The sequence below is a fragment of the Lissotriton helveticus genome, chromosome 4_1 (genome assembly GCF_964261635.1).
Source record: "Lissotriton helveticus chromosome 4_1, aLisHel1.1, whole genome shotgun sequence".
Taxonomy (NCBI): Eukaryota; Metazoa; Chordata; class Amphibia; order Caudata; family Salamandridae; genus Lissotriton; species Lissotriton helveticus.
The window spans coordinates 1,892,732,502-1,892,748,370 of record NC_136063.1 but is presented as its reverse complement, the minus strand read 5'-3'; the positions used below and the strand labels follow the sequence as shown (position 1 = coordinate 1,892,748,370).

The 15,869-nt window shown below is 42.1% G+C and overlaps 1 long non-coding RNA gene across 2 annotated transcripts in view; it reads right to left on the bottom strand.

Annotated features, from left to right (window-relative positions):
• Window positions 1-15,869, bottom strand: part of LOC144827737 (uncharacterized) — a 95,232-nt gene that overhangs the window by 33,698 nt on the left and 45,665 nt on the right. For both annotated transcript variants that reach the window (XR_013610337.1, XR_013610336.1), the window contains exon 3: window positions 428-536. This is a non-coding gene — a long non-coding RNA (uncharacterized LOC144827737). The remainder of the gene's footprint in view (window positions 1-427; window positions 537-15,869) is intronic.

Genomic DNA, 15,869 nt, shown 5'->3' with positions numbered 1-15,869 from the left:
ATCACCTTTTAAACCTACAATATGTGATAAAACACATTGACGTTTCATGAGAGAACCCAAACCTTTAAGGTTCCAAGATATGATTTTTATGACATCTAAATATATAGATTAAATTGTAAACTTTGATATAATCAGTTACAAGTATGTAAATATAATGATACATCATATGTCAGATTATCAATTAGAAGGAATTGTAGAGAAATGATAAGTATAGAAAAAGAAGATTATAAAGAACAAAGAAAAGTTAAGGTGAAATACAAAATGAGATGATTTAAAGAGATAGAAGAGACTGGCAAATGGAAGAAGATGGGAAGATAGGGAGATAAAGAAAAAGGAAAAGATGAAGCAAATAGACAAGGAGATAAAGGAAATATGAGTTAAATAGATACAGAACGAAAAGAGATGAAAAAATAGTAAAAGTTCATACCACCAAAATACACGGAAACATGGGGATGGCGGAACCACATAAGGAAAACGGAGTTATTATCCAGGTGAAAAAGTGGTATCACATAACCAAGGACTACATTGAACTGCATCTAATAAAAGAAAAGAGAAGTGATTACAGGAAATACAATAAATAACAGTAACATATATCAAGAAACATAAAATACAAACTCATAACAGAACAACGACAATAGCCTCAAAACAACTATGAAAGAGGAACTTCTATGCTTTCTTCTTTGTAGGCATCCAAGAAATGTTGTAAATGAGTCGGATCTTCAAAGGTAGTGGTTTTGTTGTTAAAAGTCACCTTCATAAGACAAGGATGAAACAACTCATATCGAGCATTCAGATTATGAAGAGATGGTCTCATGTCTAAGAACTTTTTAAGTCGATCTGCCGTTGCTTTGGCATAGTCCAGAGCAAAAAAGAGATTGGCACCTTGCCAGGAGATTTTCCCTTTACATCTGGCAACATGCAGGACTTTAAGTAAGTCTGTATATTTTAAAAAATATCGAATGCCGCCTCTTGGTTTAGTGGTGGAGGATGCCGATTTTGGGATTTGGCCAAAGCGGTGAGCTCTTTGGATGTTCAATTTCGGAGAATCAGGAAGATCCAGAAGAGTTGGGAGAAAGGTTTGAAAAAAGGAAAGAGGATCTGAACCTTCAAATCCTTCCACAAGACCAAAAATGCGTAAATTATTACGCCTATTGCGGTTTTCTAAATTTTCCACCTGTTGCTTAAGGGGAGAAATCTCCAACTGCAGAGGAGGAATCTGACTGGTAATAGCTTGGACAGAGTCAACACGTTGTGCCAGGTGTAAAGTTTGTTGCTCCATTTGGGACCATTTGTCTTCAAGTTTTTGGAGATGGATATTTGTTTCCTCCATGTAGGGCTTGAGATCTTGAATTTCTTGCAGAAGTAATTCCATAGATAATGACGCTGTAGAGTTATTATGTGACGGTGGATCCTTCTTGACACATTTAGATGAAACAGCGGTTGAAGTAGAGGTAATTTCGGATGGTTGTTTGGAATTGTTATGAGGCATAGTTGGTATCCCATTACCTGTGTAAGGAAGACTAGGTTTGATATCTTCCATGTTTTCTTGTAAGACACTGAAAGGGTGATAATCAGCCACTGAATTACTTTCCATAGGATTAGCACAGTTGCGTGTAGAGCGTGCCTTTGCCATAACACACTGATATCAGCAGCTCATATGGGAAATCAGTGAAGTGAGTAGAGTAATGCACCTTTGTGCCAAAAGGTCAGAAGGAAAAGTAAAAGGGGGAAGAAAAATTGTGTTGCCCTTAATTTCCTTCAAAAGCGTATACTGAAGCAAGAATGAGGAAGAATTACTTAATTGAAAAATAATTTAAAAAAAAGATTTCAGAAATAGCATGACAATAGTTGAAAAATCAGCAGAGGCATTATAAATGATGTAGGCAGCATGAGGGGTACACTGAGGTACGAAAAATGTGAGGAGAAAAGCTCTGGCGGCACTGCGGAGATAAACAGAATGGCGGGCGCATGAATGCGAGTGTACCTGAAAATGCGGGACGTAATGAGGAAAGCGTTCCTCCTGGACGTTGAAATGGGGCTCAAACTGTAGCGCTGGGCTTCATAAAGTCTTGCCAGTGATTGTGAGGTCCAGAAAAGGAGAAAACACACCTGGAGGAGACTGGACTCGTCACTTCGTTCTGGAGTTCCATGCCAGAGCAGCCATTTTCCTTGGCTCCGAAGCCACGCGCCCTGCAGCTTTTGTTCTCAATGTGCCTCTCCCTCAGCCTTGGGCTTAATTTGAGAATTTGATCATACATATTTACTATATCCAGAATGGAAAATGTGTATATTTTTGGGAACTTGTGCTACATTTAATTCACAAAAGCAAAAAGAACAAGTTATGGATGTAATGCTGAACAATGCAAACATTCAGCCCCAGTCACAAAGATCTGGGTTTAATGGATGTATGACGTTATAACGCATGCATTCACAACGCATGCCATCACAACGCAACTTTTTCAACGCAGGTGCCATTACAACGCATGGCATTACAACGCATGGCATTACAACGCAGGTGCTATTACAACGCATGCCATTACAACGTAAGTATAGGTAAGTATTTATATTTTATAAAATTAATTACATTTTATTTAAATTACAAAAATTATTCCATAAATAATTGTAATTAATTTTAATTTTTTAATATTAATAATGTTAACTCCCAGTGTGTATAATAGTAGGGTAAGTGTAGTATAATGAAGGGGTAAAAATTACTATTCTAACTCCGGGGGTGGTGTAATAGTAGGGTAAGTGTTGGATAGTGTAGGGGTAAAAATTATTATTCTAACTCCGGGGGAGGTGTAATAGTAGGGTAAGTGTTGGACAGTGTAGGGGTAAAAATTACTATTCTAACACCGGGGGGGGGTGTATTAGTAGGGTAAGTGTTGGACAGTGTAGGGGTAAAAATTACTATTCTAACTCCGGGGGGGGTGTAATAGTAGGGTAAGTGTTGGATAGTGTAGGGGTAAAAATTACTATTCTAACACCGGGGGGTGTAATAGTAGGGTAAGTATTGGATAGTGTAGGGGTAAAAATTACTATTCTAACTCCAGGGGGGTGTAATAGTAGGGTAAGTGTTGGATAGTGTAGGGGTAAAAATTACTATTCTAACTCCGGGGGGGTGTAATAGTAGGGTAAGTGTTGGATAGTGTAGGGGTAAAAATTACTATTCTAACTCCGGGGGTGTGTAATAGTAGGGTAAGTGTTGGATAGTGTAGGGGTAAAAATTACTATTCTAACTCCGGGGGGGTGTAATAGTAGGGTAAGTGTTGGATAGTGTAGGGGTAAAAATTACTATTCTAACTCCGGGGGGGTGTAATATTAGGGTAAGTGTTGGATAGTGTAGGAATTAAAAAATATTTGTATTAATTATAATATTCGTACAAAAATATAACTTTGTAATTAAAATGTTATAATTATTTTAAACAAATTAATTAATAATACATTTAAAAAATATTTAAAAATATAAATAATATATATGAAATTAAAAGAATTTTAAATAAATTAATTTTAACAAAATTAAATACTTACCAATACTTACGTTGTAATGGCATGCGTTGTAATAGCACCTGCATTGTAATGCCATGCGTTGTAGTGCCATGCGTTGTAATGGCACCTGCGTTGTAAAAGTTGCGTTGTGATGGTACTGCGTCATAAAAGTTGCGTTGTGATGGTTGTTTCCCGGGTTTAATCCATCCTTCTTTTGCTCACCACGGCACCCCAGTTTGGACCCAGCCATATGCAAATTAGTCTTGACCCTGCTCCTCATATTAAAAACTCAACATTTGTGTAGCTCGATATTGAGGATTAAATATTATGTCCAAATGCCATTCAAGTACTAGTCTATTACTCCTTCATTATAAATTGATATATGAAATGTGCCATTGCATATTTTGATGTTCACTTTTATTTTTAAGTCTGCATACTACCCTTTAAATGTCGGTTTGCCCCTACATCTTCATCAAGGTGGTTATGGCTACAGCTTTCTAGGATTGCATAGAGTCTATGAAAAATCCCAGAGACTCATTGGGCCTGATTATGATGTCAGTCGGACTAGCACCGACAGGCTGTCAGTAGCGGTCTGACCGACTGACAGCCCTTCAGTCAGACTGCCGCATTATGATGCTGGCAGTCAGACCCTTAGCGTTCGGGGGGAAGACCGCCGTATCTGACAGGATCTGAGATGTCATCTGGGTGGCAGCCTGAATTGGATCCCCTGAATAGCAGCAGTGCTGAGGCATGAACCGCCATCGGGATTACCATAGCTCTTTCCGACAGCCCTTTCATGTCGGATAGATCACCATGAAACTGTGCCAGAAGGGGACTTTCGGGTTACCTCAAACACTGCCTCCGTTCTTCGTGGTCCACTGTAAAATGACCCAGGGATCAAATGTAGTGCTCCTACGCACCTCCATGCACCATGTGTCATGTACCACGTGGTGCATGGCAAACAGTGCATGGATGGATGTGCACAAAGTGCTCATTTACACTGCGGCTTGTGCTGTGGCCACATACATGACCACTTTCCGTCAACCAGCCCAGCAGTCGGATCGAAATGCTTGTCGGCGGTCTGACCATCCGTCATCATAATAATCTCCTTTTTTTTGCACTCATCGGTAGGAGCAGGATCTCCTTGTTGGTCCTCTGGAGCAGCTCTTATCAGTTTTTCAACTTCATGAGTTTCATGACATAAAACATGCACATAGGATATAAATTAATGATTCCCTTACCAGTCTATATAATCTACATGCCCTAACCTGCTTTTTCCTTATTTTCCCAGTAGACCTGAAGTACAATCAGACCAAGTCTAAACAGCATCAGCCCACTTTTTGCTCAAGCGACTGGTGTAGCTTAAGATATGTTGATGTGTTAGGCGGTTATGTAGTACCAAGGCAAATTTGGCATGAGTCTTTTCACTGGGCTCCTCCATATCAGGCAAACCTGACAAAAGTTTTACTTGTTTGTTTGAAACTTTAGCTGTTATCTTGCTTAGAAGTGCATTGTACCAGATCTCTTCAGCTTCTAGATCATGCATGGATGATGACAGACAGGATTTCCATAGCGATCTCCCTACATTATTGTTGTCCAGACATGACTCTATATTGTATCAGGGGGACTCTCTTTGAGCTTCACTCAGTAAGCCTAGAATGTGAACATCAGTTGGTCTCGGATCAAGTTAAATTCCAGTTGTAGCTATGGTAGTGATGTAGTGTTGCATACAGTTTAGGTCACCTGTACTAACACTAATTCTGTCAGCAATCCTTTTAATTTGTCTGTGAATAAAGCCGGCGAATTTGGATATGCTTATTATCCTGCTTATACTGGAAAAGCAGATGCTGAAACACTCAATGGTTCCTTCCGAATTGACTCTACTAGGTTTCATACTGAGGCACATCTAGCAGAAATTCTTGACATTTCAATCCAGAATGCGGAATCTCCCCATGGCAATGTACAAGGAAAAATAAAAAGAAGGTGTATTTTAATTCCCCCAAAAATATTAAATATACCTGTATATTAAATATTAATGGAAGTTTTATTTAATATATTTATTTTAAATTTAGAAAAAAATGTAAAAAGCTACAGTGCAATTAAATGAATATTACTTGTAAAATGTAATAAATGAAAATATATCAAACTTAAATTATTTTTGTAAGTGGAAATTAAAAAAAGTAATTCCCACCTAAAGGAAAATTATATTTTTCCTCAAACTCTTTATTAAGTTTAGTAAGGGACAAATCATACATTGACAGCAATGCTGATGCAGGAGACCATGTTTATACAGCACAGGTGTGAGTGCCATACACAATTTTCACTATAGATGGGCCTCTCAGTGAAAAACAAACAATTGAGTCTATTATCTCCATCAATTCAACACTGGAGTCTTATCGAGTCAATTGCTCAATTTTACCCCCTTCCTCCAAATACCCCAAAAAACTAATTAGCATGAGTGGAGAATCTGATGTAGCTAAGGACGTGTGAAGAACCATAACCATCAAGGTTGAGAAGTGCAGCAGGGCTGGCCCAACAGGTTCATAGGGCTAACATAAATCTCTTTTGATATCAGATTTGAAAAAGGTGGAGTGCTCTAGTACATGTAGGACAAGAGAAGAGCACTAGGTGTGTTGGGAGAAATCGCACCAAAGGGCCCCATAGATATTCAAAATGTTGTGGTTCTCTAAAAGGGCATTGGTCATACGTTCCATAGTTAGGCCCTGCCATAGGTGGACATGCCACTGCAACATTCAGGGGGCATCCGGTTTCTACCAGGCTGCGGCTAGAGTCATCTTATTTCCTCCCAAACCTAACCATAGGATGGAGCAGTCACCAGAGGTTTGATAATTGAGTTACTCATCTCTCAGCCCCAGGAGAATGAACTCCGGATTGCTTAGCAGAGGGTACCACAAGATATTTTTCATTTGGGCCAGTATCTCAGACCAGTAGGGTTTAACAAGGCAATCCCATCAAATCTCCAAGTAGCACACAGCCCCTCCAGCATAGCTCAGACGTGAATCTTTTGAAGATTTTTTGGATATAAATACTAATCTTAAATAACCTTGTAGTGTGCATCTCTCAGTCTTAGTGAGTGATTGAATATAAGAATATCCCTCCAGACCTTACACCACTTCTCTATAGTGATCGTCGTTCCCAAAGTTTGCTCCCAGAAAACAATATGCTGAAGGGTGGGTGTGCGAGCAGTGAAAATCAGAAGCGAGTAGAGAAAGGATAAACAGCCTGAGGCCTACCAACCCTCCATACAAATGTTTCTATTGAGGAGAGTACCCTGGTGGCTGCAAACATGATCTCTGCCTACCCAGTGTTTGAGTTGGGTGTAATGGTATCATTCTATGATTGGCAGATTAAAGTCATGTTGACAATTGACTTTCCAGACCTGAAGGGTGGTTTTGGTCAGGGTGCTTACATAGCTTTCAGTGACCTGTCCTGCTTTGGTTTCCACAGTACAATCCAGATGGATCTGCCAACTACAACTCTGTCAATGTGTGTCAGTGTTTGTCTGATTCCCTCACAGACCACTCAGAGATCACTCTCAATTGCGCACTTTGTAGTAAGGGGAGAAGTTGGGTAAGGCCAGAACCATGCGTCTCTAGGTAATGTCAACCTCTTGTATTGGAGTTAAGCTCTACGATCCTGCCAAATACAGTGAGTGCTCAAGTCCCAGAAGTAAGATAAAAAATCCTGATTGATTCCAATGAGGAGTGCTTGCAAAAGGTAAAAACTAACATCTGTACCGCATTAACTCGAACATGTCAGAATAAATATAGCGGGGTCCAACCTTTGAGATTGGCCTTAAGCTGGTGCTGGAGAGGGGGGATAGTCCACTCTAAACAGGTCAGCCACTTTTAGAGTGATCTTTAACCGCAAGTAGGTTATTTATTGTTTAAACAAGTGGAAGGCAGTGGATTCTACTATCGCTTCCACTCATAGGTAGGATCAGGTTGAGGACAAACGATTTGTGGAAGTTATTACAAAAAAACGCTACAGTCTCATAAGCTTGAACAGTTTGCAAAGCTGTCAGAGATGTTTTGAGGTAACGTAAGGGACAATAAAACATCATCTGTGAACAAATAAAATGGCAAATAAAAAAGGGGATAAGGGACATCCGTGTCGTGTGCCATGCTCCAGGCTGAAAATGTCTGAGGCAGTCCCATTCAACAACACACATGACCGTGGATGGGCATAGTTGGTCAGAACCATAGCTGTAAACCGGCCACCAAAGGAAAATCGACACAATGTATGGAAAAGGAAGGGACAGTCCACACGCTCTAAAGCTTTCTCAGCCTCTAGTGTCAGAAAGACAACTGGGGTGCGCTTTTAAGTAGCCTACTCGACCAGGTAGGCCACCCGTCACAAATTATTGTGGGTCTGTCGCGCCTTAATAAATCCGAACTGATCTGGGTGGATCAGGTACAGCATGATGTCTTCTAGCCTGTTGGCTACTATCTTTGTATATAGTCTGGTGACAAAATTAGGCCAATCAATAGGTCAGTAAGATGCACAAAAATAAAGGTCTTGAAAAGCTCGGGCTTTGCCCTCTTCCATAGATATAACTTGCCCTGAGTGCCTGTGTTACTGTCTAATGTACTCCTTTCCATGTTTGATCTGCAGCTGTTGAGCCAGATGCAACCTAACCCTATACATGTTTTTTTTTTTTAAATGGCAGCAAGACGTCAAGCTTCCCTTATAAGGCTAACATTTTACTTTGTAGGACTAGACTAGGGGGCTCTTTGTGAGATTGCTCAGCTAGTTGGAGTTCATTCTCAAATGCCAGTCATTCTAGAGCCTTTTGTTGAGTCATGATAGACATAAATGAAATTCATTTCCCTCTGGTAACTACTTTAAAGGCATACCATGTTCTGGAGTGGTTAGTGTCCTGGGGATTGTTCAATTCAAAGAAGTCCCTGATGGCCTTACAGAGTTGATCTTGAAAAAGACAATCCCACATGAGAGCGGAAGGAAAGAACCATAGCCGAAATCTAGCTTTTGGACATGCCACTCCAGCATGATCTCCACCGCAGCATGACCTGAGAGCGCATTAGGATGGAAGCTGCTCCCATAATAGTGAGTTGTAAGGATTAGCTAATCAAAATATATTCAAGTTGTGAGTGCGTGCAGTGTGAGTGTTGGAAAAAGGTATTGTTTTGGGGTGTGGTATGAGCCACTCTCCATGTTTCTGAAAATCCTAGGTGTAGTAAAGCTTGCTTCACAGCCTTAGAGTATGTGTCTGTTTGTGTTCAATAGGGGTGTGTACTATCTACAGTGGGATCCCAGGTCAGGTTAAAGTTTCCCATAAAATACTTTCATCCACCACAAATCCACCCAACAGGGAAAGTAGGAAGTGAATAACGTTGGATTGTCTCAAATTGGGTACATAAATTGAGGCCATCGTGCACATGCATCATTTAATGTTCCCCTTGACCAATACTATTCTCCCCTCTTTGTCAGTCTTGCGTCCTGCTTGTAGGAAGAATGAAAGAAGAGGGCTACTCAATTATGTTTAGTGCTGGCAGACAATTTGTATGTCAGGGGGTATGCTTTATGTCTTAGCCTGTGGTCCTCACTATGCTTGAGGTGTGTTTCCTGTAGCACTTTTTATATGGGGGGACATTTAATTACTTGGAGGGGGGAAGCAAGGAGGCCCCCACTGCAGCCGCCACCGCCAGGAGTCAATCTTTGTTGCCCACAGCGCCGCCGCCCTGGGACTACATCTCCCGGCAGCCTCAGCGGCGGCGCTGCATCGGGACATCACGAGAGCGCCAGGAGGCAACATAAAGCAGCGCTCTGCTCAGCGGAGCGCGGGGGACATTTACTTACTTGGAGGGAGGAAGCGAGGAGGCCCCCACTGCAGCCGCCACCGCCAGGAGTCAATCTTTGTTGCCCACAGCGCCGCCGCCCTGGGACTACATCTCCCTGCAGCCTCAGCGGCGGCGCTGCATCGGGACATCACGAGAGCGCCAGGAGGCGACATAAAGCAGCGCTCTGCTCCGCTTCGCGGGACGCCGGGCGAAGCCCGGGCAAAGGGCGGGCCCTCTACGGCCCTCAGAGGACGGGACGGGCCACCCCCCCTTGGCTCAAAAATCGAAGGAAAACCCCTTGTTTGGAAATTCCCCAACCAAGTCATGTCTAAGCCCCAAACAGAGGTTACGCTTAATATAACCCCTGTGTATACAACTAGCCAACTGTTTCCCTTCTTTAGAGATGTGGGTAAAAATGTACCTTGCCATTCTACGATTAGTTCACCCTGTGAAGATCCAATCCAACATCTACCATCTAGTTTCTCATGGTTGGAAGAATTAAATAGCCTGTGTAAGGTAAACTATGCTCCAGCAGAGTCTTCCCCCACTTTAAAAAGCAGCAACCTACCACTTTGTCCAAGGGAGCTGGAACCCTTCCCTGAACCACATAAAGTTAACACCCATAGCGCTACACCTCACAGGGCTACCCCTGTCAAAAGGAAACATGATGGGGACGATCAAAATGGGAGCTTAGTCAAAACTCAAAAATTAGATAAACCATCTTTAAGTCCCACACCACCTGTAAGCAAGTCTCCTTTTACCCCGGCAATTGCCGAAAACTTGGATGACTTATTACCATCATCCCGGCAGGCCCTACTGCTCATGATCGAAGATCTGATCAGATCTCTACTACATCCTTTGATTGACAAAATTACCATGTTGGGGGATAGGCTGACGGGGTTGGAGAATTCAATCAAATCTCACCTGAAATCTTCCACACATGCTGTAATACCTCACTGCCCTCCGACAACTGCTTCTTTAAATCCGCCTAAACTGATTACATCTCATGAAGCGGTGCTTACCCAATTATCAGTCCCCACCTCCATGCCTCCAATCATTCCCAAAGTCCCCCCCAACCCAACAACAGCGCGTCACATTCCTCCCAAACCTGAGTGCACCACTCACATACATTTACCACCAGAGGCAGCCCCTTTTGTAACTGTTCTCTCGGGAGTCCCTGAACTAACACAAGGTAAACCTGAGAGACAATATGAGCTGATGAATAAGGTCAAGTTCTGGTTAGCTAAAAACAGACCTCTGCCCCATCACTTTGATGGTAGAATAATAAGCGTCCGGAGGGTGGGCTGGTTTGGTCCCGTCAAAAAAGACATCTTGGGCGATCTGATCCTGATACGATTTAGGAGCAAACACATCGTGCCATATATGCAAACTTGGTTACCTCAAAAAGGTGATAGACTTATTTGCACCTGGAACCTACATGACTTCTACCCAAATACGTCCTACATGCTTTCCCCCAGACCCCAGGCTATGGACAAAAACTTAGTGGGTAGAGGAAGTCATTTAATTAACGGCGGTAGTTTTCCTGTGGCTTTTAACCGCCTTAAACCGTCGTACAACAGTTTTATGTACCGTAACTATCAAACTTTTTAGAACACTGTTACCACTAATGATGTCTAAAGTACGTTATTACCAAAGATTGTTATGCTCAAAGGGAGGGCTAAAGTCCTTTTAACCTTTTAACTGTGTAATTTAAAATCAATTTGTGGTTCATGTATGCACGTTTCCTTTTATAATGCAATGTATTTTTTTTTTCATCTGTATGCTTTTATGATTTTAAACTAAAATCGAATAAAGCTTTCTTGAATTGATTTGAATTGAATATATGGAGTCTCCGGTCAAGAATGTATTTCCAAAGTTTGTGACTCTTAGCCAGACAGTAATGGTCTTTGTCATTCCATGACAATATGTTTAATACCATCGATAAAGTAGAGACAGGTGGAACGCTACAGCCTGATCCCAGTGGGAATAGAAGACTTGTCTAACTCTAGTCACCCGAATCCTAGACTGACCCACTGTTCCACCCAAAAAAACAGAAAAATAATAAAACCTGGGAATCTAGGTTACCAAAAAAAATGTAAAATTACATCTGGTATAGTAGACTTAGGGCCTTATTCTGACTTTAGCGGGCTCGTAGCATGGCCGCCATACAGTGTTCCCATGCAAGACTGCCAAAGCCAAAAGAGACTGTCCACCAGAGTATGACTTTTAAAATCTGGAGGCAGTTCTTTGGCAGTCCTGCAGCGGTGCCTTTGAAATAGGCACCACAATGAGAGAATTAAAGGCAGTTCCTGTAGGGCATGGATGATCAAAAACAATGGAGGAGTATCCACTCAGAAACAGAGAAAAAGGTTCTCTGGACATGGGTTTATGTGCTCGATTCAGCACAGTGTGCCCCAACCTGTTTAAGGATAATGCATATCCTTATAGAAGACCCCTCACTCACCAACCTGGTTGGTGACATGCTTCATCATCGGGGTCCCACCCCATAAGCCGAGTGCCTATAGGGTGTGCTGCGACACCTGACTACAGTGGAGCTGGTTAGTTTTTCTTTTATGTGTTCAGGGCGATCAAACAAGTGAGTTTAAAAAGGGCCAAAACTACTCACTGCAAGTATTTATTCTTGAGTGCTTGAACCCTAGTTAAAAAATGTGTAACACCTATGCCTAATTAGGTAGACTTTGGTGTTAGAAGTAGTGTTTGATAAAAATAGCCAAGTGTGCTATGTGAAGTGTGATAAATGCTATTGATTAAAAAGGTCTACATGTTTCAACCATTGTATATATTCATTGGTTTTCGTCAGGACCGTGATGTTGAACTGGGTGGTCCACACGCGCTAAGGTGCGTCCTGCCCTAGTCCAAGTTGGAGTGCACAAATTGTGAACTCGTGTAAAAATTAGTGCATTTTCTTTATTCAAAGAAAAACCTGTAAAGAAACAGGAAAACAAAAAACAGGGAGGGGTCACATACAGGGGTTGACGAAATACATGTACTACATTTAACATATATAGCCATTCTTATCCCCTTTTGAGTCAATAGATGGGATCATGCCCATGTTTAAAACAGTGGAATCCATCTATTGCGCAACAGTACTACAGTGCTTTTACCGGACTGTGACTGATAGTTACTCGAACAGTGCCAAAGAAGTGGTGTCGACCTAGTTTTGGCATCTGGAAATGCTAGTGAAAAGTAAGGGCGGCGTACTATGAGTGAGTGATCATACTGGTGTTGCGAAGTGGACGGCTGCCGAGAGTTGTGAGCAGTCGTGACGTCGCTATTGTGAATTGCGACTGATATATTGCTTTTTGCTTACGCTTCCTTGCGGTGTTGCCGCTTCATGGGCACCAGCGCTTCCAAGACGGCAAGAGTCCGTCTCCTGAAAGTCGATAGACAACAAAAAGAGAGAGATGCCCGGTTTTAGTTTCCTGGCTGTATTTAGCATTTGGTATCGCCAGCGGGCTCATGTGCGAAAAAACGGGAGGAAAAATTGTTTCCTCATTCAGATCGGCCACACGTTACTTACTTGCAGCTTCTGATCATCAGACGGTAAACCTACTTGGTTCCGGCTGGCGGTGCCCCGAGGAGTGACCGGGATGTCTGTGAATGCCGGTAAAGTAAAACTCGAAGCGTTTCCTGGTTGGGCGTGGCCTCATCACGTGGTGTGGTCACGTGGGTCGCAATAGACCAATCGGGTTCTCGAAGGAGGTGGAGCCCCCGGATGATGTCATAGTTATAGGAAACGAAGGAAAATGTTTTGTTTACGTTCCCATGGAGAGTATGGATGTAGTATATCCATTAGGTTCACAAAGGATATAAACATTGAGGCTTTATAAAGAGAATTGGGAATTTAAAAGAATTGGGAATTTTAAAAGAACAGAGGGCAGAATCAAGATTTATAATCAACCGGATTGGTTGCGCAATTCCTTGCTGATTTATACAGTGTTTAAGGATACACCTTGGTACTACTTGTAATTGAAGATAGGTTTTCATGTTATTACACTGTTCCATGGGATATTATCGTTCAAGCCTGACTTGTGGGAGGACAATCTATAGACCCATCTTTGTTCTTTTTCAAATAGTCGTTGGGTCAGGTTCGCTCCTGGCAAAAGAACTGCCCATAGATGTCCCACCTGTCTGTAGACAGGTGGGACATCTATGGGCAGTTCTTTTGCGCCGAGCATAGCGGGATTGTATGTATATGACTTTGAAGAAAAATACATCCTCAGTCAAACAAACCCCTATAGCCCTAACATTCTAATATGGCGCAGATATATTGATGATGTGCTGGCCATATGGAAAGGTACGGAGGATTCTCTAACCTCCTTCTTTAACTGGATCAACACCTGTGATGAGCATCTACGGTTTACCTATGAAAAAAACCCAGAGACACTAGTTTTCCTTGATGTAACAATCACGAAAAAAGAAGGAAAACTGACAACTGTCACCCACCACAAGCCAACTGCCAAAAATAATCTACTACGATTCGAAAGCTTCCACCCAAGACCACTACGTGAGAACTTACCTTATGGGCAATACCTGAGGATCCGTAGGAACTGCAGTGAGCTGGCAGATTATAAAAATCAAGCCCAGGACCTCACCCAAAAATTGCGTAATCGGGGATATCCGAACAAGATTCTCCAAAAAAGTCAAAAACGTGCGCGGAACCAACCACCCAACGACTATTTGAAAAAGAACAAAGATGGGTCTATAGATTGTCCTCCCACAAGTCAGGCTTGAACGATAATATCCCATGGAACAGTGTAATGACATGAAAACCTATCTTCAATTACAAGTAGTACCAAGGTGTATCCTTAAACACTGTATAAATCAGCAAGGAATTGCGCAACCAATCCGGTTGATTATAAATCTTGATTCTGCCCTCTGTTCTTTTAAAATTCCCAATTCTTTTAAATTCCCAATTCTCTTTATAATGCCTCAATGTTTATATCCTTTGTGAACCTAATGGATATACTACATCCATACTCTCCATGGGAACGTAAACAAAACATTTTCCTTCGTTTCCTATAACTATGACATCATCCGGGGGCTCCACCTCCTTCGAGAACCCGATTGGTCTATTGCGACCCACGTGACCACACCACGTGATGAGGCCACGCCCAACCAGGAAACGCTTCGAGTTTTACTTTACCGGCATTCACAGACATCCCGGTCACTCCTTGGGGCACCGGCAGCCGGAACCAAGTAGGTTTACCGTCTGATGATCAGAAGCTGCAAGTAAGTAACCTGTGGCCGATCTGAATGAGGAAACAATTTTTCCTCCCGTTTTTTCGCACATGAGCCCGCTGGCGATACCAAATGCTAAATACAGCCAGGAAACTAAAACTGGGCATCTCTCTCTTTTTGTTGTCTATCGACTTTCAGGAGACGGACTCTTGCCGTCTTGGAAGCGCTGGTGCCCATGAAGCGGCAACACCGCAAGGAAGCGTAAGCAAAAAGCAATATATCAGTCGCAATTCACAATAGCGACGTCACGACTGCTCACAACTCTCGGCAGCCGTCCACTTCGCAACACCAGTATGATCACTCACTCATAGTACGCTGCCCTTACTTTTCACTAGCTATTTCCAGATGCCAAAACTAGGTCGACACCACTTCTTTGGCACTGTTCGAGTAACTATCAGTCACAGTCCGGTAAAAGCACTGTAGTACTGTTGCGCAATAGATGGATTCCACTGTTTTAAACATGGGCATGACCCCATCTATTGACTCAAAAGGGGATAAGAATGGCTATATATGTTAAATGTAGTACATGTGTTTCGTCAACCCCTGTATGTGACCCCTCCCTGTTTTTTGTTTTCCTGTTTCTTTACAGGTTTTTCTTTGAATAAAGAAAATGCACTAATTTTTACACGAGTTCACAATTTGTGCACTCCAACTTGGACTAGGGCAGGACGCACCTTAGCGCGTGTGGACCACCCAGTTCAACATCACGGTCCTGACGAAAACCAATGAATATATACAATGGTTGAAACATGTAGACCTTTTTAATCAATAGCATTTATCACACTTCACATAGCACACTTGGCTATTTTTATCAAACACTACTTCTAACACCAAAGTCTACCTAATTAGGCATAGGTGTTACACATTTTTTAACTAGGGTTCAAGCACTCAAGAATAAATACTTGCAGTGAGTAGTTTGGGCCCTTTTTAAACTCACTTGTTTGATCGCCCTGAACACATAAAAGAAAAACTAACCAGCTCCACTGTAGTCAGGTGTCGCAGCACACCCTATAGGCACTCGGCTTATGGGGTGGGACCCCGATGATGAAGCATGTCACCAACCAGGTTGGTGAGTGAGGGGTCTTCTATAAGGATTTGCATTATCCTTAAACAGGTTGGGGCACACTGTGCTGAATCGAGCACATAAGCCCATGTCCAGAGAACCTTTTTCTCTGTTTCTGAGTGGATACTCCTCCATTGTTTTTGTAACTAACTTCGGGGACCAGGAGTTCCCAACTCACATAAATAAGTGTAAATTTTCCCTCACTCTCTCTTTTGTTATTAAACATGGATGAT